The following is a 23,249-nucleotide window of genomic DNA, read 5'->3' on the forward strand; positions in this document are numbered from 1 at the left end:
TCGCTTTCTTGTGACCTGGCTGCAACACCGCAGGATGGCTTCATGCCCTAATCTGGTTCCGGTACGGCACGCTGAGCCTTTGGTTAATTCCTCTTCCTGGTGGGAAATGAGAGTTAAATTTGCCCGTCCAGACACCTCCAGCTAGTCTCTCATTGGTTCTCCCTATTCCTGTTCATCTTCCGCAGAAATTGCAAACTGGGCCAAACAGGAGGTTAAAGGTGCTGACCCTCCAAGTGGGGAGAGTGTTAGTAAAGTGTCTGGAATGTTGCACCCGAGTACCAGGGGAGGAAAACTGAGACATATTTGAACACGTCTCCCATTCACACGGTTGATCATACTCTGGGTTCCACATGCATGTTTTAGCTGAAGGAAGAATACCTTAAACCTGGAGAGTTGAGACCCATGTAATGGGTACCATGCAATATGACTTCAAAGGGTCTTCATTTGCTCACCGAACCTCTCCAATCCTATCACTGCTGCGTTTATGCCCCTGTACACACGCTTGATTCTCTTTTGGAGACATAGCAATCCATAGGTTTTAAGATACTTACTAGTCAGGTACATTCTTAGGTGTTTAATATGCTACAGGCCTGATGCCCCTGTACGCACGCTTGATTCTCTTTTGGAGACATAGCAATCCATAGGTTTTAAGATACTTACTAGTCAGGTACATTCTTATGCGTTTAATATGCGGTGTTGAGTCCATTTCGTTCAGCAAGGAGTAGCTCTTGTCTATTCCATATTTGGCTTAAGGAACTTTATCTGTGCTCATTTCGATCTCTGGTTTTATGCAGCACCCCAACTCACTTTTCCCCTTAAGCAAGCATAAGTTGGTTTTCTAAATTTGAGACCCTGTTCTGTTTTGGAATTCAGTTCCTGTGTAGCCAAGTTTACATTCCGTGTATTAGTGATATCTTATGATGTTTCTTTTTCTGTGTGACTTATTTCAGTTAGAATCATCGTACCTGAATCCACTCATTATGCTGCTAAGGGCCTGATGACATAGATTTCATTGCTGAGTGATACTGCATTGTACGTAAGTACCACAAGTTCTTTATCCATTTTTCACTTTCTGTGATAGTGAACTTGTACGGTAAACGAGGTTCTTGTAAACAGAGCCGTTCCAAACTTTGGGGTGGCAGTGTCTCTTTGATTTTAATTTCCCTAAGCTATAGGACCATAAGTGGAAGTGCCCTAGGCTCTGTTGCTTTGTTTTTTAGATGTTTCCGGAAACACCATACACTTCTCCCGAGTGTCTGTTGGCAATTTACATCCCGCCCGTCAGCGTAACAAGGCTCTCAGTTCTCCATGGCCTGTCCTGCCTTTCTGGATTTTACACTTTTTTCAGACGGCCCTTTTGACCGGGGGGAAGTGAGACTTCATTGTAGTGCCGATTTCCTTTGCAAGTTTGCTTGGTTGGCCAAAAAGGGCGTATGCGTTTTTTCCTGAATATATTCAGGAAAAAACGCATACGCCCTTTTTGGCCAAGTGCATCATTGTGGACGCTCTGCCTCTTTTCCTATGCTTTCAATGCAATTCCAGTCTACCTCCTGAAATCGGTTTCCTGCAATTCTGCCCCGCTTTCAAGTCCTCTTGGCAGCCTTACTTCAGTATATTTTTGGACGATAGCTGTCATTTATAACTCTGCAGGTTTGTGAATTACAGTGCCCCTGAGCTCCTTTCTTCAACTCGCTTTCTTGTGACCTGGTCGCAACACCGCAGGATGGCTTCAGGCCCTAATCTGGTTCCGGCACGGCACGCTGAGCCTTTGGTTAATTCCTCTTCCTGGTGGGAAATGAGAGTTAAATTTGCCCGTCCAGACACCTCCAGCTAGTCTCTCATTGGTTCTCGCTATTCCTGTTCATCTTCCGCAGAAATTGCAAACTGGGCGAAACAGGAGGTTAAAGGGACTGACTCTCCAAGTGGGGAGAGTGTTAGTAAAGCGTCTGGAATGTTGCACCCGAGTACCAGGGTATGAAAAGTGAGACATATTTGAACACGTCTCCCGTTCACACGGTTGATCATACTCTGGGTTCCACATGCATGTTTTAGCTGAAGGAAGAATACCTTAAACCTGGAGAGTTGAGACCCGTGTAATGGGTACCATGCAATATGACTTCAAGGGGTCTTCATTTGCTCACCGAACCTCTCCAATCCTATCACTGCTGCGTTTATGCCCCTGTACACACGCTTGATTCTCTTTTGGAGACATAACAATCCATAGGTTTTAAGATACTTACTAGTTAGGTACATTCTTAGGCGTTTAATATGGGGTGTTGAGTCCATTTCGTTGAGCAAGGAGTAGCTCTTGTCTATTCCATATTTGGCTTAAGGAACTTTATCTGTGCTCATTTCAATCTCTGGTTTTATGCAGCACCCCAACTCACCTTTCCCCTTAAGCAAGCATAAGTTGGTTTTCTAAATTTGAGACCCTGTTCTGTATTGGAATTCAGTTCCTGTGTAGCCAAGTTTACATTCCGTGTATTAGTGATATCTTATGATGTTTCTTTTTCTGTGCAACTTATTTCAGTTAGAATCATCGTACCTGAATCCACTCATTGTGCTGCTAAGGGCCTGATGACATAGATTTCATTGCTGTGTGATATTGCTTTGTAAGTAAATACCACAACTTCTTTATCCATTTTTCACTTTCTGTGATGTTGAACTTATACTGTAAACGAGGTTCTTGTAAACAGAGCCATTCCAAACTTTGGGGTGGCTGTGTCTTTTTGATTTCAATTTCCCTAAGCTATAGGACCATAAGTGGAAGTGCCCTAGGCTCTGTTGCTTTGTTTTTTAGATGTTTCAGGAAACACCATACACTTCTCCCCAGTGTCTGTTGGCAATTTACATCCCGCCCATCAGCATAACAAGGCTCCCAGTTCTCCATGGCCTGTCCTGCCTTTCTGGATTTTACACTTTTTTCAGATGTCCCTTTTGACCGGGGGGAAGAGAGTCTTCATTGCAGTGCAGATTTCCTTTGCAAGCTTGCTTGGTTGGCCAAAAAGGGCGTATGCGTTTTTTCCTGAATATATTCAGGAAAAAATGCATACGCCCTTTTTGGCCAAGTGCATCATTGTGGACGTTCTGCCTCTTTTCCTATGCTTTCAATGCAATTCCAGTCTACCTCCTGAAATCGGTTTCCTGCAATTCTGCTCCGCTTTCAAGTCCTCTTGGCAGCCTTACTTCAGTATATTTTTGGATGATAGCTGTCATTTATAACTCTGCAGGTTTGTGAATTACAGTGCCCCTGAGCTCCTTTCTTCAACTCGCTTTCTTGTGACCTGGCCGCAGCACCGCAGGATGGTTTCAAGCCCAAATCTGGTTCGGGCATGGCACGCTGAGCCTTTGGTTATTTCCTCTTCCTGGTGGGAAATGAGAGTTAAATTTGCCCGTTCAGACACCTCCAGCTAGTCTCTCATTGGTTCTCCCTATTCGTGTTCATCTTCCGCAGAAATTGCAAACTGGGCCAAACAGGAGGTTAAACATGGTGACTTTCCAAGTGGGGAGAGTGTTAGTAAACCGTCCGGAATGTTGCACCCGAGTACCAGGGGAAGAAAACTGAGACATATTTGAACACGTCTCCCGTTCACACGGTTGATCATACTCTGGGTTCCACATGCATGTTTTAGCTGAAGGAAGAATACCTTAAAGCTGGAGAGTTGAGACCCGTGTAATGGGTACCATGCAATATGACTTCAAAGGGTCTTCATTTGCTAACCGAACCTCTCCAATCCTATCACTGCTGCGTTTATGCTCCTGTACACACGCTTGATTCTCTTTTGGAGACATAGCCATCCATAGGTTTTAAGATACTTACTAGTCAAGTACATTCTTAGGTGTTTAATATGCTACGGGCCTGATGCCCCTGTACGCACGCTTGATTCTCTTTTGGAGACATAGCAATCCATAGGTTTTAAGATAATTACTAGTCAGGTACATTCTTAGGCGTTTAATATGCGGTGTTGAGTCCATTTCGTTGAGCAAGGAGTAGCTCTTGTCTATTCCATATTTGCCTTAAGGAACTTTATCTGTGCTCATTTCAATCTCTGGTTTTATGCAGCACCCCAACTCACCTTTCCCCTTAAGCCTGCATAAGTTGGTTTTCTAAATTTGAGACCCTGTTCTGTTTTGGAATTCAGTTCCTGTGTAGCCAAGTTTACATTCCGTGTATTAGTGATATCTTATGATGTTTCTTTTTCTGTGTGACTTATTTCAGTTAGAATCATCGTACCTGAATCCACTCATTATGCTGCTACGGGCCTGATGACATAGATTTCATTGCTGAGTGATACTGCATTGTACGTAAGTACCACAAGTTCTTTATCCATTTTTCACTTTCTGTGATATTGAACTTGTACGGTAAACGAGGTTCTTGTAAACAGAGGCGTCCCAAACATTGGGGTGGCTGTGTCTTTTTGATTTTAATTTCCCTAAGCTATAGGACCATAAGTGGAAGTGCCCTAGGCTCTGTTGCTTTGTTTTTTAGATGTTTCAGGAAACACCATACACTTCTCCCGAGTGTCTGTTGGCAATTTACATCCCACCCATCAGCATAACAAGGCTCCCAGTTCTCCATGGCCTGTCCTGCCTTTCTGGATTTTACACTTTTTTCAGATGGCCCTTTTGACCGGGGGGAAGTGAGACTTCATTGTAGTGCAGATTTCCTTTGCAAGCTTGCTTGGTTGTCCAAAAAGTGCGTATGCGTTTTTTCCTGAATATATTCAGGAAAAAACTCATACGCCCTTTTTGGCCAAGTGCATCATTGTGGATGTTCTGCCTCTTTTCCTATGCTTTCAATGCAATTCCACTCTACCTCCTGAAATCGGTTTCCTGCAATTCTGCCCCGCTTTCAAGTCCTCTTGGCAGCCTTACTTCAGTATATTTTTGGACGATAGCTGTCATTTATAACTCTGCAGTTTTGTGAATTACAGTGCCCCTGAGCTCCTTTCTTCAACTCGCTTTCTTGTGAGCTGGCCGCAACTCCGCAGGATGGCTTCAGGCCCTAATCTGGTTCAGGCACAGCACGCTGAGCCTTTGGTTATTTCCTCTTCCTGGTGGGAAATGAGAGTTAAATTTGCCCGTCCAGACACCGCCAGCTAGCCTCTCATTGGTTCTCCCTATTCCTGTTCATCTTCCGCAGAAATTGCAAACTTGGCCAAACAGGAGGTTAAAGGCGCTGACTCTCCAAGTCGGGAGAGTGTTAGTAAAGCATCTGGAATGTTGCACCCGAGTACCAGGGGAGGAAAACTGAGACATATTTGAACACGTCTCCCGTTCACATGGTTGATCATACTCTGGGTTCCACACGCATGTTTTAGCTGAAGGAAGAATATCTTAAAACTGGAGAGTTGAGACCCGTGGAATGGGTACCATGCAATATGACTTCAAGGGGTCTTCATTTGCTCACCGAACCTCTCCAATCCTATCACTGCTGCGTTTATGCCCCTGTACATATGCTTGATTCTCTTTCAGAGACATAGCAATCCATAGGTTTTGAGATACTTACTAGTCAGGTACATTCTTAGGCGTTTAATATGGGGTGTTGAGTCCATTTCGTTGAGCAAGGAGTAGCTCATGTCTATTCCATATTTGGCTCAAGGAATTTATCTGTGCTCATTTCAATCTCTGGTTTTATGTAGCACCCCATCTCACCTTTCCCCTTAAGCAAGCATAAGTTGGTTTTCTAAATTTGAGACCCTGTTCTCTTTCGGAATTCAGTTCCTGTGTAGCCAAGTTTACATTCCGTGTGTTAGTGATATCTTATGATGTTTCTTTTTCTGTGTGACTTATTTCAGTTAGAATCATCGTACCTGAATCCACTCATTATGCTGCTACGTGCCTGATGACATAGATTTCATTGCTGAGTGATACTGCATTGTACGTAAGTACCACAAGTTCTTTATCCATTTTTCACTTTCTGTGACATTGAACTTGTACTGTAAACGAGATTCTTGTAAACAGAGGCGTCCCAAACTTTGGGGTGGCTGTGTCTTTTTGATTTTAATTTCCCTAAGCTATAGGACCATAAGTGGAAGTGCCCTAGGCTCTGTTGCTTTGTTTTTTAGATGTTTCAGGAAACACCATACACTTCTCCCGAGTGTCTGTTGGCAATTTACATCCCGCCCATCAGCATAACAAGGCTCCCAGTTCTCCATGGCCAGTCCTGCCTTTCTGGATTTTACACTTTTTTCAGATGGCCCTTTTGACCGGGGGGAAGTGAGACTTCATTGTAGTGCAGATTTCCTTTGCAAGCTTGCCTGGTTGGCCAAAAAGTGCGTATGCGTTTTTTCCTGAATATATTCAGGAAAAAACGCATACGCACTTTTTGGCCAAGTGCATCATTGTGGACGTTCTGCCTCTTTTCCTATGCTTTCAATGCAATTCCAGTCTACCTCCTGAAATCGGTTTCCTGCAATTCTGCCCCGCTTTCAAGTCCTCTTGGCAGTCTTACTTCAGTATATTTTTGGACGATAGCTGTCATTTATAACTCTGCAGGTTTGTGAATTACAGTGCCCCTGAGCTCCTTTCTTCAACTCGCTTTCTTGTGAGCTGGCCGCAACACCGCAGGATGGCTTCAGGCCCTAATCTGGTTCCGGCACGGCACGCTGAGCCTTTGGTTAATTCCTCTTCCTGGTGGGAAATGAGAGTTAAATTTGCCCGTCCAGACACCTCCAGCTAGTCTCTCATTGGTTCTCCCTATTCCTGTTCATCTTCCGCAGAAATTGCAAACTGGGCCAAACAGGAGGTTAAAGCCGCTGACTCTCCAAGTGGGGAGAGTGTTAATAAAGCATCTGGAATGTTGCACCCGAGTATCAGGGGAGGAAAACTGAGACATATTTGAACACATCTCCCGTTCACATGGTTGATCATACTCTGGTTTCCACATGCATGTTTTAGCTGAAGGAAGAATACCTTAAACCTGGGTAGTTGAAACCCTTGGAATGGGTACCATGCAATATGACTTCAAAGGGTCTTCATTTGCTCACCGAACCTCTCCAATCCTATCACTGCTGCGTTTATGCCCCTGTACACACGCTTGATTCTCTTTTGGAGACATAGCAATCCATAGGTTTTAAGATACTTACTAGTCAGGTACATTCTTAGGCGTTTAATATGGGGTGTTGGGTCCATTTCGTTGAGCAAGGAGTAGCTCTTGTCTATTCCATATTTGGCTTAAGGAACTTTATCTGTGCTCATTTCAATCTCTGGTTTTATGCAGCACCCCTACTCACCTTTCCCCTTAAGCAAGCATAAGTTGGTTTTCTAAATTTGCGACCCTGTTCTGTTTTGGAATTCAGTTCCTGTGTAGCCAAGTTTACATTCCATGTATTAGTGATATCTTATGATGTTTCTTTTTCTGTGTGACTTATTTCAGTTAGAATCATCGTACCTGAATCCACTCATTATGCTGCTACGGGCCTGATGACATAGATTTCATTGCTGAGTGATACTGCATTGTACGTAAGTACCACAAGTTCTTTATCCATTTTTCACTTTCTGCCATGTTGAACTTGTACGGTAAACGAGGTTCTTGTAAACAGTGGCATCCCAAACTTTGGGGTGGCTGTGTCTTTTTGATTTTAATTTCCCTAAGCTATAGGACCATAAGTGGAAGTGCCCTAGGCTCTGTTGCTTTGTTTTTTAGATGTTTCAGGAAACACCATACACTTCTCCCGAGTGTCTGTTGGCAATTTACATCCCGCCCATCAGCATAACAAGGCTCCCAGTTCTCCATGGCCTGTCCTGCCTTTCTGGATTTTACACTTTTTTCAGATGGCCCTTTTGACCGGGGGGAAGTGAGACTTCATTGTAGTGCAGATTTCCTTTGCAAGCTTGCCTGGTTGGCCAAAAAGTGCGTATGCGTTTTTTCCTGAATATATTCAGGAAAAAACGCATACGCCCTTTTTGGCCAAGTGCATCATTGTGGACGTTCTGCCTCTTTTCCTATGCTTTCAATGCAATTCCAGTCTACCTCCTGAAATCGGTTTCCTGCAATTCTGCCCCGCTTTCAAGTCCTCTTGGCAGTCTTACTTCAGTATATTTTTGGACGATAGCTGTCATTTATAACTCTGCAGGTTTGTGAATTACAGTGCCCCTGAGCTCCTTTCTTCAACTCGCTTTCTTGTGAGCTGGCCGCAACATCGCAGGATGGCTTCAGGCCCTAATCTGGTTCGGGCACGGCACGCTGAGCCTTCGGTTATCTCCTCTTCCTGGTGGGAAATGAGAGTTAAATTTGCCCGTCCAGACACCTCCAGCTAGTCTCTCATTGGTTCTCGCTATTCCTCTTCATCTTCCGCAGAAATTGCAAACTGGGCCAAACAGGAGGTTAAAGGCGCTGACTCTCCAAGTGGGGAGAGTGTTAGTAAAGCGTCTCGAATGTTGCACACGAGTACCAGGGTACGAAAACTGAGACATATTTGAACACGTCTCCCGATCACATGGTTGATCATACTCTAGGTTCCACACGCATGTTTTAGCTGAAGGAAGAATACCTTAAACCTGGAGAGTTGAGACCCGTGGAATGGGTACCATGCAATATGACTTCAAAGGGTCTTCATTTGCTCACCGAACCTCTCCAATCCTATCACTGCTGCGTTTATGCCCCTGTACACATGCTTGATTCTCTTTTGGAGACATAGCAATCCATAGGTTTTAAGATACTTACTAGTCAGGTACATTCTTAGGCGTTTAATATGGGGTGTTGAGTCCATTTCGTTGAGCAAGGATTCGATCTTGTCTAATCCATATTTGGCTTAAGGAACTTTATCTGTGCTCATTTCAATCTCTGGTTTTATGCAGCACCCCAACTCACCTTTCCCCTTAAGCAAGCATAAGTTGGTTTTCTAAATTTGAGACCATGTTCTGTTCTGTAATTCAGTTCCTGTGTAGCCAAGTTTACCTTCCATGTATTACTGATATCTTATGATGTTTCTTCTTCTGTGTGACTTATTTCAGTTAGAATCATCATACCTGAATCCACTCATTGTGCTGCTAAGGGCGTGATGACATAGATTTCATTGCTGAGTGATATTGCTTTGTAAGTAAATACCACAACTTCTTTATCCATTTTTCACTTTCTGCCATGTTGAACTTGTACTGTAAACGAGGTTCTTGTAAACAGAGCCATCCCAATCTTTGGGGTGGCTGTGTCTTTTTGATTTTAATTTCCCTAAGCTATAGGACCATAAGTGGAAGTGCTCTAGGCTCTGTTGCTTTGTTTTTTAGATGTTTCAGGAAACACCATACACTTCTCCCGAGTGTCTGTTGGCAATTTACATCCCGCCCATCAGCATAACAAGGCTCCCAGTTCTCCATGGCCAGTCCTGCCTTTCTGGATTTTACAATTTTTTCAGATGGCCCTTTTGACCGGGGGGAAGTGAGACTTCATTGTAGTGCAGATTTCCTTTGCAAGCTTGCCTGGTTGGCCAAAAAGTGCGTATGCGTTTTTTCCTGAATATATTCAGGAAAAAACGCATACGCACTTTTTGGCCAAGTGCATCATTGTGGACGTTCTGCCTCTTTTCCTATGCTTTCAATGCAATTCCAGTCTACCTCCTGAAATCGGTTTCCTGCAATTCTGCCCCGCTTTCAAGTCCTCTTGGCAGTCTTACTTCAGTATATTTTTGGACGATAGCTGTCATTTATAACTCTGCAGGTTTGTGAATTACAGTGCCCCTGAGCTCCTTTCTTCAACTCGCTTTCTTGTGAGCTGGCCGCAACACCGCAGGATGGCTTCAGGCCCTAATCTGGTTCCCGCACGGCACGCTGAGCCTTTGGTTAATTCCTCTTCCTGGTGGGAAATGAGAGTTAAATTTGCCCGTCCAGACACCTCCAGCTAGTCTCTCATTGGTTCTCCCTATTCCTGTTCATCTTCCGCAGAAATTGCAAACTGGGCCAAACAGGAGGTTAAAGCCGCTGACTCTCCAAGTGGGGAGAGTGTTAATAAAGCATCTGGAATGTTGCACCCGAGTATCAGGGGAGGAAAACTGTGACATATTTGAACACATCTCCCGTTCACATGGTTGATCATACTCTGGTTTCCACATGCATGTTTTAGCTGAAGGAAGAATACCTTAAACCTGGGTAGTTGAAACCCTTGGAATGGGTACCATGCAATATGACTTCAAAGGGTCTTCATTTGCTCACCGAACCTCTCCAATCCTATCACTGCTGCGTTTATGCCCCTGTACACACGCTTGATTCTCTTTTGGAGACATAGCAATCCATAGGTTTTAAGATACTTACTAGTCAGGTACATTCTTAGGCGTTTAATATGGGGTGTTGGGTCCATTTCGTTGAGCAAGGAGTAGCTCTTGTCTATTCCATATTTGGCTTAAGGAACTTTATCTGTGCTCATTTCAATCTCTGGTTTTATGCAGCACCCCTACTCACCTTTCCCCTTAAGCAAGCATAAGTTGGTTTTCTAAATTTGCGACCCTGTTCTGTTTTGGAATTCAGTTCCTGTGTAGCCAAGTTTACATTCCATGTATTAGTGATATCTTATGATGTTTCTTTTTCTGTGTGACTTATTTCAGTTAGAATCATCGTACCTGAATCCACTCATTATGCTGCTACGGGCCTGATGACATAGATTTCATTGCTGAGTGATACTGCATTGTACGTAAGTACCACAAGTTCTTTATCCATTTTTCACTTTCTGCCATGTTGAACTTGTACGGTAAACGAGGTTCTTGTAAACAGTGGCATCCCAAACTTTGGGGTGGCTGTGTCTTTTTGATTTTAATTTCCCTAAGCTATAGGACCATAAGTGGAAGTGCCCTAGGCTCTGTTGCTTTGTTTTTTAGATGTTTCAGGAAACACCATACACTTCTCCCGAGTGTCTGTTGGCAATTTACATCCCGCCCATCAGCATAACAAGGCTCCCAGTTCTCCATGGCCTGTCCTGCCTTTCTGGATTTTACACTTTTTTCAGATGGCCCTTTTGACCGGGGGGAAGTGAGACTTCATTGTAGTGCAGATTTCCTTTGCAAGCTTGCCTGGTTGGCCAAAAAGTGCGTATGCGTTTTTTCCTGAATATATTCAGGAAAAAACGCATACGCCCTTTTTGGCCAAGTGCATCATTGTGGACGTTCTGCCTCTTTTCCTATGCTTTCAATGCAATTCCAGTCTACCTCCTGAAATCGGTTTCCTGCAATTCTGCCCCGCTTTCAAGTCCTCTTGGCAGTCTTACTTCAGTATATTTTTGGACGATAGCTGTCATTTATAACTCTGCAGGTTTGTGAATTACAGTGCCCCTGAGCTCCTTTCTTCAACTTGCTTTCTTGTGAGCTGGCCGCAACATCGCAGGATGGCTTCAGGCCCTAATCTGGTTCGGGCACGGCACGCTGAGCCTTCGGTTATCTCCTCTTCCTGGTGGGAAATGAGAGTTAAATTTGCCCGTCCAGACACCTCCAGCTAGTCTCTCATTGGTTCTCGCTATTCCTCTTCATCTTCCGCAGAAATTGCAAACTGGGCCAAACAGGAGGTTAAAGGCGCTGACTCTCCAAGTGGGGAGAGTGTTAGTAAAGCGTCTCGAATGTTGCACACGAGTACCAGGGTACGAAAACTGAGACATATTTGAACACGTCTCCCGATCACATGGTTGATCATACTCTAGGTTCCACACGCATGTTTTAGCTGAAGGAAGAATACCTTAAACCTGGAGAGTTGAGACCCGTGGAATGGGTACCATGCAATATGACTTCAAAGGGTCTTCATTTGCTCACCGAACCTCTCCAATCCTATCACTGCTGCGTTTATGCCCCTGTACACATGCTTGATTCTCTTTTGGAGACATAGCAATCCATAGGTTTTAAGATACTTACTAGTCAGGTACATTCTTAGGCGTTTAATATGGGGTGTTGAGTCCATTTCGTTGAGCAAGGATTCGATCTTGTCTAATCCATATTTGGCTTAAGGAACTTTATCTGTGCTCATTTCAATCTCTGGTTTTATGCAGCACCCCAACTCACCTTTCCCCTTAAGCAAGCATAAGTTGGTTTTCTAAATTTGAGACCATGTTCTGTTCTGTAATTCAGTTCCTGTGTAGCCAAGTTTACCTTCCATGTATTACTGATATCTTATGATGTTTCTTCTTCTGTGTGACTTATTTCAGTTAGAATCATCATACCTGAATCCACTCATTGTGCTGCTAAGGGCGTGATGACATAGATTTCATTGCTGAGTGATATTGCTTTGTAAGTAAATACCACAACTTCTTTATCCATTTTTCACTTTCTGCCATGTTGAACTTGTACTGTAAACGAGGTTCTTGTAAACAGAGCCATCCCAATCTTTGGGGTGGCTGTGTCTTTTTGATTTTAATTTCCCTAAGCTATAGGACCATAAGTGGAAGTGCCCTAGGCTCTGTTGCTTTGTTTTTTAGATGTTTCAGGAAACACCATACACTTCTCCAGAGTGTCTGTTGGCAATTTACATCCCGCCCATCAGCATAACAAGGCTCCCAGTTCTCCATGGCCTGTCCTGCTTTTCTGGATTTTACACTTTTTTCAGATGGCCCTTTTGACCGGGGGGAAGTGAGACTTCATTGTAGTGCAGATTTCCTTTGCAAGCTTGCTTGGTTGGCCAAAAAGTGCGTATGCGTTTTTTCCTGAATATGTTCAGGAAAAAACGCATACGCCCTTTTTGGCCAAGTGCATCATTGTGGACGTTCTGCCTCTTTTCCTATGCTTTCAATGCAATTCCAGTCTACCTCCTGAAATCAGTTTCCTGCAATTCTGCCCCGCTTTCAAGTCCTCTGGGCAGCCTTACTTCAGTGTATTTTTGGACGATAGCTGTCATTTATAACTCTGCAGGTTTGTGAATTACAGTGCCCCTGAGCTCCTTTCTTCAACTCGCTTTCTTGTGACCTGGCCGCAACACCACAGGATGGCTTCAGGCCCTAATCTGGTTCCGGCACGGCATGCTGAGCCTTTGGTTATTTCCTCTTCCCGGTGGGAAATGAGAGTTAAATTTGCCCGTCCAGACACCTCCAGCTAGTCTCTCATTGGTTCTCCCTATTCCTGTTCATCTTCCGCAGAAATTGCAAACTGGGCCAAACAGGAGGTTAAAGGCGCTGACTCTCCAAGTGGGGAGAGTGTTAGTAAAGCGTCTGGAATGTTGCACCCGAGTACCAGGGGAGGAAAACTGAGACATATTTGAACACGTCTCCCGTTCACACGGTTGATCATACTCTGGGTTCCACATGCATGTTTTAGCTGAAGGAAGAATCCCTTAAACCTGGAGAGTTGAGACCCGTGGAATGGGTACCATGCAATATGACTTCAAAGGGTCTTCATTTGCTCACCGACTCTCCAATCCTATCACTGCTGCGTTTATGCCCCTGTACACACGCTTGATTCTCTTTCGGAGACATAGCAATCCATAGGTTTTAAGATACTTACTAGTCAGGTACATTCTTAGGCGTTTAATATGCGGTGTTGAGTCCATTTCGTTGAGCAAGGAGTAGCTCTTGTCTATTCCATATTTGGCTTAAGGAACTTTATCTGTGCTCATTTCAATCTCTGGTTTTATGCAGCACCCCAACTCACCTTTCCCCTTAAGCAAGCATAAGTTGGTTTTCTAAATTTGAGACCCTGTTCTGTTCTGTAATTCAGTTCCTGTGTAACCAGGTTTACATTCCGTGTATTAGTGATATCTTATGATGTTTCTTTTTCTGTGTGACTTATTTCAGTTAGAATCATCGTACCTGAATCCACTCATTGTGCTGCTACGGACCTGATGACATAGATTTCATTGCTGAGTGATATTGCTTTGTAAGTAAATACTACAACTTCTTTATCCATTTTTCACTTTCTGCGATGTTGAACTTGTACTGTAAACGAGGTTCTTGTAAACAGAGGCGTCCCAAACTTTGGGGTGGCTGTGTGTTTTTGATTTTAATTTCCCTAAGCTATAGGACCATAAGTGGAAGTGCCCTAGGCTCTGTTTCTTTATTTTTAGATGTTTCAGGAAACACCATACACTTCTCCCGAGTGTCTGTTCGCAATTTACATCCCGCCCATCAGCATAACAAGGCTCCCAGTTCTCCATGGCCTGTCCTGCCTTTCTGGATTTTACACTTTTTTCAGATGGCCCTTTTGACCGGGGGGAAGTGAGACTTCATTGTAGTGCAGATTTCCTTTGCAAGCTTGCTTGGTTGGCCAAAAAGGGCGTATGCGTTTTTTCCTGAATATATTCAGGAAAAAACGCATACGCCCTTTTTGGCCAAGTGCATCATTGTGGACGTTCTGCCTCTTTTCCTATGCTTTCAATGCAATTCCAGTCTACCTCCTGAAATCGGTTTCCTGCAATTCTGCCCCGCTTTCAAGTCCTCTTGGCAGCCTTACTTCAGTATATTTTTGGACGATAGCTGTCATTTATAACTCTGCAGGTTTGTGAATTACAGTGCCCCTGAGCTCCTTTCTTCAACTCGCTTTCTTTTGAGCTGGCCGCAACACCGCAGGATGGCTTCAGGCCCTAATCTGGTTCCGGCACGGCACGCTGAGCCTTTGGTTATTTCCTCTTCCTGGTGGGAAATGAGAGTTAAATTTGCCCGTCCAGACACCTCCAGCTAGTCTCTCATTGGTTCTCCCTATTCCTGTTCATCTTCCGCAGAAATTGCAAACTGGGCGAAACAGGAGGTTAAAGGGGCTGACTCTCCAAGTGGGGAGAGTGTTAATAAAGCATCTGGAATGTTGCACCCGAGTATCAGGGGAGGAAAACTGAGACATATTTGAACACATCTCCCGTTCACATGGTTGATCATACTCTGGTTTCCACATGCATGTTTTAGCTGAAGGAAGAATACCTTAAACCTGGGTAGTTGAAACCCTTGGAATGGGTACCATGCAATATGACTTCAAAGGGTCTTCATTTGCTCACCGAACCTCTCCAATCCTATCACTGCTGCGTTTATGCCCCTGTACACACGCTTGATTCTCTTTTGGGGACATAGCAATCCATAGGTTTTAAGATACTTACTAGTCAGGTACATTCTTAGGTGTTTAATATGGGGTGTTGGGTCCATTTCGTTGAGCAAGGAGTAGCTCTTGTCTATTCCATATTTGGCTTAAGGAACTTTATCTGTGCTCATTTCAATCTCTGGTTTTATGCAGCACCCCTACTCACCTTTCCCCTTAAGCCTGCATAAGTTGGTTTTCTAAATTTGCGACCCTGTTCTGTTTTGGAATTCAGTTCCTGTGTAGCCAAGTTTACATTCCATGTATTAGTGATATCTTATGATGTTTCTTTTTCTGTGTGACTTATTTCAGTTAGAATCATCGTACCTGAATCCACTCATTATGCTGCTACGGGCCTGATGACATAGATTTCATTGCTGAGTGATACTGCATTGTACGTAAGTACCACAAGTTCTTTATCCATTTTTCACTTTCTGCCATGTTGAACTTGTACGGTAAACGAGGTTCTTGTAAACAGTGGCATCCCAAACTTTGGGGTGGCTGTGTCTTTTTGATTTTAATTTCCCTAAGCTATAGGACCATAAGTGGAAGTGCCCTAGGCTCTGTTGCTTTGTTTTTTAGATGTTTCAGGAAACACCATACACTTCTCCAGAGTGTCTGTTGGCAATTTACATCCCGCCCATCAGCATAACAAGGCTCCCAGTTCTCCATGGCCTGTCCTGCCTTTCTGGATTTTACACTTTTTTCAGATGGCCCTTTTGACCGGGGGGAAGTGAGACTTCATTGTAGTGCAGATTTCCTTTGCAAGCTTGCCTGGTTGGCCAAAAAGGGCGTATGCGTTTTTTCCTGAATATATTCAGGAAAAAACGCATACGCCCTTTTTGGCCAAGTGCATCATTGTGGACGTTCTGCCTCTTTTCCTATGCTTTCAATGCAATTCCAGTCTACCTCCTGAAATCGGTTTCCTGCAATTCTGCCCCGCTTTCAAGTCCTCTTGGCAGTCTTACTTCAGTATATTTTTGGACGATAGCTGTCATTTATAACTCTGCAGGTTTGTGAATTACAGTGCCCCTGAGCTCCTTTCTTCAACTCGCTTTCTTGTGAGCTGGCCGCAACATCGCAGGATGGCTTCAGGCCCTAATCTGGTTCGGGCACGGCATGCTGAGCCTTCGGTTATCTCCTCTTCCTGGTGGGAAATGAGAGTTAAATTTGCCCGTCCAGACACCTCCAGCTAGTCTCTCATTGGTTCTCGCTATTCCTCTTCATCTTCCGCAGAAATTGCAAACTGGGCCAAACAGGAGGTTAAAGGCGCTGACTCTCCAAGTGGGGAGAGTGTTAGTAAAGCGTCTCGAATGTTGCACACGAGTACCAGGGTACGAAAACTGAGACATATTTGAACACGTCTCCCGATCACATGGTTGATCATACTCTAGGTTCCACACGCATGTTTTAGCTGAAGGAAGAATATCTTAAACCTGGAGAGTTGAGACCCGTGGAATGGGTACCATGCAATATGACTTCAAAGGGTCTTCATTTGCTCCCGAACCTCTCCAATCCTATCACTGCTGCGTTTATGCCCCTGTACACATGCTTGATTCTCTTTTGGAGACATAGCAATCCATACGTTTTAAGATACTTACTAGTCAGGTACATTCTTAGGCGTTTAATATGGGGTGTTGAGTCCATTTCGTTGAGCAAGGATTAGATCTTGTCTATTCCATATTTGGCTTAAGGAACTTTATCTGTGCTCATTTCAATCTCTGGTTTTATGCAGCACCCCAACTCACCTTTCCCCTTAAGCAAGCTAAGTTGGTTTTCTAAATTTGAGACCATGTTCTGTTCTGTAATTCAGTTCCTGTGTAGCCAAGTTTACCTTCCATGTATTACTGATATCTTATGATGTTTCTTCTTCTGTGTGACTTATTTCAGTTAGAATCATCATACCTGAATCCACTCATTGTGCTGCTAAGGGCCTGATGACATAGATTTCATTGCTGAGTGATATTGCTTTGTAAGTAAATACCACAACTTCTTTATCCATTTTTCACTTTCTGCCATGTTGAACTTGTACTGTAAACGAGGTTCTTGTAAACAGAGCCATCCCAATCTTTGGGGTGGCTGTGTCTTTTTGATTTTAATTTCCCTAAGCTATAGGACCATAAGTGGAAGTGCCCTAGGCTCTGTTGCTTTCTTTTTTAGATGTTTCAGGAAACACCATACACTTCTCCAGAGTGTCTGTTGGCAATTTACATCCCGCCCATCAGCATAACAAGGCTCCCAGTTCTCCATGGCCTGTCCTGCTTTTCTGGATTTTACACTTTTTTCAGATGGCCCTTTTGACCGGGGGGAAGTGAGACTTCATTGTAGTGCAGATTTCCTTTGCAAGCTTGCTTGGTTGGCCAAAAAGTGCGTATGCGTTTTTTCCTGAATATGTTCAGGAAAAAACGCATACGCCCTTTTTGGCCAAGTGCATCATTGTGGACGTTCTGCCTCTTTTCCTATGCTTTCAATGCAATTCCAGTCTACCTCCTGAAATCAGTTTCCTGCAATTCTGCCCCGCTTTCAAGTCCTCTGGGCAGCCTTACTTCAGTGTATTTTTGGACGATAGCTGTCATTTATAACTCTGCAGGTTTGTGAATTACAGTGCCCCTGAGCTCCTTTCTTCAACTCGCTTTCTTGTGACCTGGCCGCAACACCACAGGATGGCTTCAGGCCCTAATCTGGTTCCGGCACGGCATGCTGAGCCTTTGGTTATTTCCTCTTCCCGGTGGGAAATGAGAGTTAAATTTGCCCGTCCAGACACCTCCAGCTAGTCTCTCATTGGTTCTCCCTATTCCTGTTCATCTTCCGCAGAAATTGCAAACTGGGCCAAACAGGAGGTTAAAGGCGCTGACTCTCCAAGTGGGGAGAGTGTTAGTAAAGCGTCTGGAATGTTGCACCCGAGTACCAGGGGAGGAAAACTGAGACATATTTGAACACGTCTCCCGTTCACACGGTTGATCATACTCTGGGTTCCACATGCATGTTTTAGCTGAAGGAAGAATCCCTTAAACCTGGAGAGTTGAGACCCGTGGAATGGGTACCATGCAATATGACTTCAAAGGGTCTTCATTTGCTCACCGACTCTCCAATCCTATCACTGCTGCGTTTATGCCCCTGTACACACGCTTGATTCTCTTTCGGAGACATAGCAATCCATAGGTTTTAAGATACTTACTAGTCAGGTACATTCTTAGGCGTTTAATATGCGGTGTTGAGTCCATTTCGTTGAGCAAGGAGTAGCTCTTGTCTATTCCATATTTGGCTTAAGGAACTTTATCTGTGCTCATTTCAATCTCTGGTTTTATGCAGCACCCCAACTCACCTTTCCCCTTAAGCAAGCATAAGTTGGTTTTCTAAATTTGAGACCCTGTTCTGTTCTGTAATTCAGTTCCTGTGTAACCAGGTTTACATTCCGTGTATTAGTGATATCTTATGATGTTTCTTTTTCTGTGTGACTTATTTCAGTTAGAATCATCGTACCTGAATCCACTCATTGTGCTGCTACGGACCTGATGACATAGATTTCATTGCTGAGTGATATTGCTTTGTAAGTAAATACTACAACTTCTTTATCCATTTTTCACTTTCTGCGATGTTGAACTTGTACTGTAAACGAGGTTCTTGTAAACAGAGGCGTCCCAAACTTTGGGGTGGCTGTGTGTTTTTGATTTTAATTTCCCTAAGCTATAGGACCATAAGTGGAAGTGCCCTAGGCTCTGTTTCTTTATTTTTAGATGTTTCAGGAAACACCATACACTTCTCCCGAGTGTCTGTTCGCAATTTACATCCCGCCCATCAGCATAACAAGGCTCCCAGTTCTCCATGGCCTGTCCTGCCTTTCTGGATTTTACACTTTTTTCAGATGGCCCTTTTGACCGGGGGGAAGTGAGACTTCATTGTAGTGCAGATTTCCTTTGCAAGCTTGCTTGGTTGGCCAAAAGGGGCGTATGCGTTTTTTCCTGAATATATTCAGGAAAAAACGCATACGCCCTTTTTGGCCAAGTGCATCATTGTGGACGTTCTGCCTCTTTTCCTATGCTTTCAATGCAATTCCAGTCTACCTCCTGAAATCGGTTTCCTGCAATTCTGCCCCGCTTTCAAGTCCTCTTGGCAGCCTTACTTCAGTATATTTTTGGACGATAGCTGTCATTTATAACTCTGCAGGTTTGTGAATTACAGTGCCCCTGAGCTCCTTTCTTCAACTCGCTTTCTTTTGAGCTGGCCGCAACACCGCAGGATGGCTTCAGGCCCTAATCTGGTTCCGGCACGGCACGCTGAGCCTTTGGTTATTTCCTCTTCCTGGTGGGAAATGAGAGTTAAATTTGCCCGTCCAGACACCTCCAGCTAGTCTCTCATTGGTTCTCCCTATTCCTGTTCATCTTCCGCAGAAATTGCAAACTGGGCGAAACAGGAGGTTAAAGGGGCTGACTCTCCAAGTGGGGAGAGTGTTAATAAAGCATCTGGAATGTTGCACCCGAGTATCAGGGGAGGAAAACTGAGACATATTTGAACACATCTCCCGTTCACATGGTTGATCATACTCTGGTTTCCACATGCATGTTTTAGCTGAAGGAAGAATACCTTAAACCTGGGTAGTTGAAACCCTTGGAATGGGTACCATGCAATATGACTTCAAAGGGTCTTCATTTGCTCACCGAACCTCTCCAATCCTATCACTGCTGCGTTTATGCCCCTGTACACACGCTTGATTCTCTTTTGGGGACATAGCAATCCATAGGTTTTAAGATACTTACTAGTCAGGTACATTCTTAGGTGTTTAATATGGGGTGTTGGGTCCATTTCGTTGAGCAAGGAGTAGCTCTTGTCTATTCCATATTTGGCTTAAGGAACTTTATCTGTGCTCATTTCAATCTCTGGTTTTATGCAGCACCCCTACTCACCTTTCCCCTTAAGCCTGCATAAGTTGGTTTTCTAAATTTGCGACCCTGTTCTGTTTTGGAATTCAGTTCCTGTGTAGCCAAGTTTACATTCCATGTATTAGTGATATCTTATGATGTTTCTTTTTCTGTGTGACTTATTTCAGTTAGAATCATCGTACCTGAATCCACTCATTATGCTGCTACGGGCCTGATGACATAGATTTCATTGCTGAGTGATACTGCATTGTACGTAAGTACCACAAGTTCTTTATCCATTTTTCACTTTCTGCCATGTTGAACTTGTACGGTAAACGAGGTTCTTGTAAACAGTGGCATCCCAAACTTTGGGGTGGCTGTGTCTTTTTGATTTTAATTTCCCTAAGCTATAGGACCATAAGTGGAAGTGCCCTAGGCTCTGTTGCTTTGTTTTTTAGATGTTTCAGGAAACACCATACACTTCTCCAGAGTGTCTGTTGGCAATTTACATCCCGCCCATCAGCATAACAAGGCTCCCAGTCCTCCATGGCCTGTCCTGCCTTTCTGGATTTTACACTTTTTTCAGATGGCCCTTTTGACCGGGGGGAAGTGAGACTTCATTGTAGTGCAGATTTCCTTTGCAAGCTTGCCTGGTTGGCCAAAAAGGGCGTATGCGTTTTTTCCTGAATATATTCAGGAAAAAACGCATACGCCCTTTTTGGCCAAGTGCATCATTGTGGACGTTCTGCCTCTTTTCCTATGCTTTCAATGCAATTCCAGTCTACCTCCTGAAATCGGTTTCCTGCAATTCTGCCCCGCTTTCAAGTCCTCTTGGCAGTCTTACTTCAGTATATTTTTGGACGATAGCTGTCATTTATAACTCTGCAGGTTTGTGAATTACAGTGCCCCTGAGCTCCTTTCTTCAACTCGCTTTCTTGTGAGCTGGCCGCAACATCGCAGGATGGCTTCAGGCCCTAATCTGGTTCGGGCACGGCATGCTGAGCCTTCGGTTATCTCCTCTTCCTGGTGGGAAATGAGAGTTAAATTTGCCCGTCCAGACACCTCCAGCTAGTCTCTCATTGGTTCTCGCTATTCCTCTTCATCTTCCGCAGAAATTGCAAACTGGGCCAAACAGGAGGTTAAAGGCGCTGACTCTCCAAGTGGGGAGAGTGTTAGTAAAGCGTCTCGAATGTTGCACACGAGTACCAGGGTACGAAAACTGAGACATATTTGAACACGTCTCCCGATCACATGGTTGATCATACTCTAGGTTCCACACGCATGTTTTAGCTGAAGGAAGAATATCTTAAACCTGGAGAGTTGAGACCCGTGGAATGGGTACCATGCAATATGACTTCAAAGGGTCTTCATTTGCTCCCGAACCTCTCCAATCCTATCACTGCTGCGTTTATGCCCCTGTACACATGCTTGATTCTCTTTTGGAGACATAGCAATCCATACGTTTTAAGATACTTACTAGTCAGGTACATTCTTAGGCGTTTAATATGGGGTGTTGAGTCCATTTCGTTGAGCAAGGATTAGATCTTGTCTATTCCATATTTGGCTTAAGGAACTTTATCTGTGCTCATTTCAATCTCTGGTTTTATGCAGCACCCCAACTCACCTTTCCCCTTAAGCAAGCTAAGTTGGTTTTCTAAATTTGAGACCATGTTCTGTTCTGTAATTCAGTTCCTGTGTAGCCAAGTTTACCTTCCATGTATTACTGATATCTTATGATGTTTCTTCTTCTGTGTGACTTATTTCAGTTAGAATCATCATACCTGAATCCACTCATTGTGCTGCTAAGGGCCTGATGACATAGATTTCATTGCTGAGTGATATTGCTTTGTAAGTAAATACCACAACTTCTTTATCCATTTTTCACTTTCTGCCATGTTGAACTTGTACTGTAAACGAGGTTCTTGTAAACAGAGCCATCCCAATCTTTGGGGTGGCTGTGTCTTTTTGATTTTAATTTCCCTAAGCTATAGGACCATAAGTGGAAGTGCCCTAGGCTCTGTTGCTTTCTTTTTTAGATGTTTCAGGAAACACCATACACTTCTCCAGAGTGTCTGTTGGCAATTTACATCCCGCCCATCAGCATAACAAGGCTCCCAGTTCTCCATGGCCTGTCCTGCTTTTCTGGATTTTACACTTTTTTCAGATGGCCCTTTTGACCGGGGGGAAGTGAGACTTCATTGTAGTGCAGATTTCCTTTGCAAGCTTGCTTGGTTGGCCAAAAAGGGCGTATGCGTTTTTTCCTGAATATGTTCAGGAAAAAACGCATACGCCCTTTTTGGCCAAGTGCATCATTGTGGACGTTCTGCCTCTTTTCCTATGCTTTCAATGCAATTCCAGTCTACCTCCTGAAATCGGTTTCCTGCAATTCTGCCCCGCTTTCAAGTCCTCTTGGCAGCCTTACTTCAGTGTATTTTTGGACGATAGCTGTCATTTATAACTCTGCAGGTTTGTGAATTACAGTGCCCCTGAGCTCCTTTCTTCAACTCGCTTTCTTGTGACCTGGCCGCAACACCGCAGGATGGCTTCAGGCCCTAATCTGGTTCCGGCACGGCATGCTGAGCCTTTGGTTATTTCCTCTTCCCGGTGGGAAATGAGAGTTAAATTTGCCCGTCCAGACACCTCCAGCTAGTCTCTCATTGGTTCTCCCTATTCCTGTTCATCTTCCGCAGAAATTGCAAACTGGGCCATACAGGAGGTTAAAGGGACTGACTCTCCAAGTGGGGAGAGTGTTAGTAAAGCGTCTGGAATGTTGCACCCGAGTACCAGGGGAGGAAAACTGAGACATATTTGAACACGTCTCCCGTTCACACGGTTGATCATACTCTGGGTTCAACATGCATGTTTTAGCTGAAGGAAGAATACCTTAAACCTGGAGAGTTGAGACCCGTGGAATGGGTACCATGCAATATGACTTCAAAGGGTCTTCATTTGCTCAACGAACCTCTCCAATCCTATCACTGCTGCGTTTATGCCCCTGTACACATGCTTGATTCTCTTTTGGAGACATAGCAATCCATAGGTTTTAAGATACTTACTAGTCAGGTACATTCTTAGGTGTTTAATATGGGGTGTTGAGTCCATTTCGTTGAGCAAGGAGTAGCTCTTGTCTATTCCATATTTGGCTTAAGGACTTTGTCTGTGCTCATTTCAATCTCTGGTTTTATGCAGCACCCCAACTCCCCTTTCCCCTTAAGCAAGCATAAGTTGGTTTTCTAAATTTGAGACCCTGTTCTGTTCTGTAATTCAGTTCCTGTGTAGCCAAGTTTACATTCCGTGTATTACTAATATCTTATGATGTTTCTTTTTCTGTGTGACTTATTTCAGTTAGAATCATCGTACCTGAATCCACTCATTATGCTGCTACGGGCCTGATGACATAGATTTCATTGCTGAGTGATACTGCATT

Source organism: Delphinus delphis, unplaced genomic scaffold (genome assembly GCF_949987515.2).
Source record: "Delphinus delphis unplaced genomic scaffold, mDelDel1.2 scaffold_46, whole genome shotgun sequence".
NCBI lineage: Eukaryota > Metazoa > Chordata > Mammalia > Artiodactyla > Delphinidae > Delphinus > Delphinus delphis.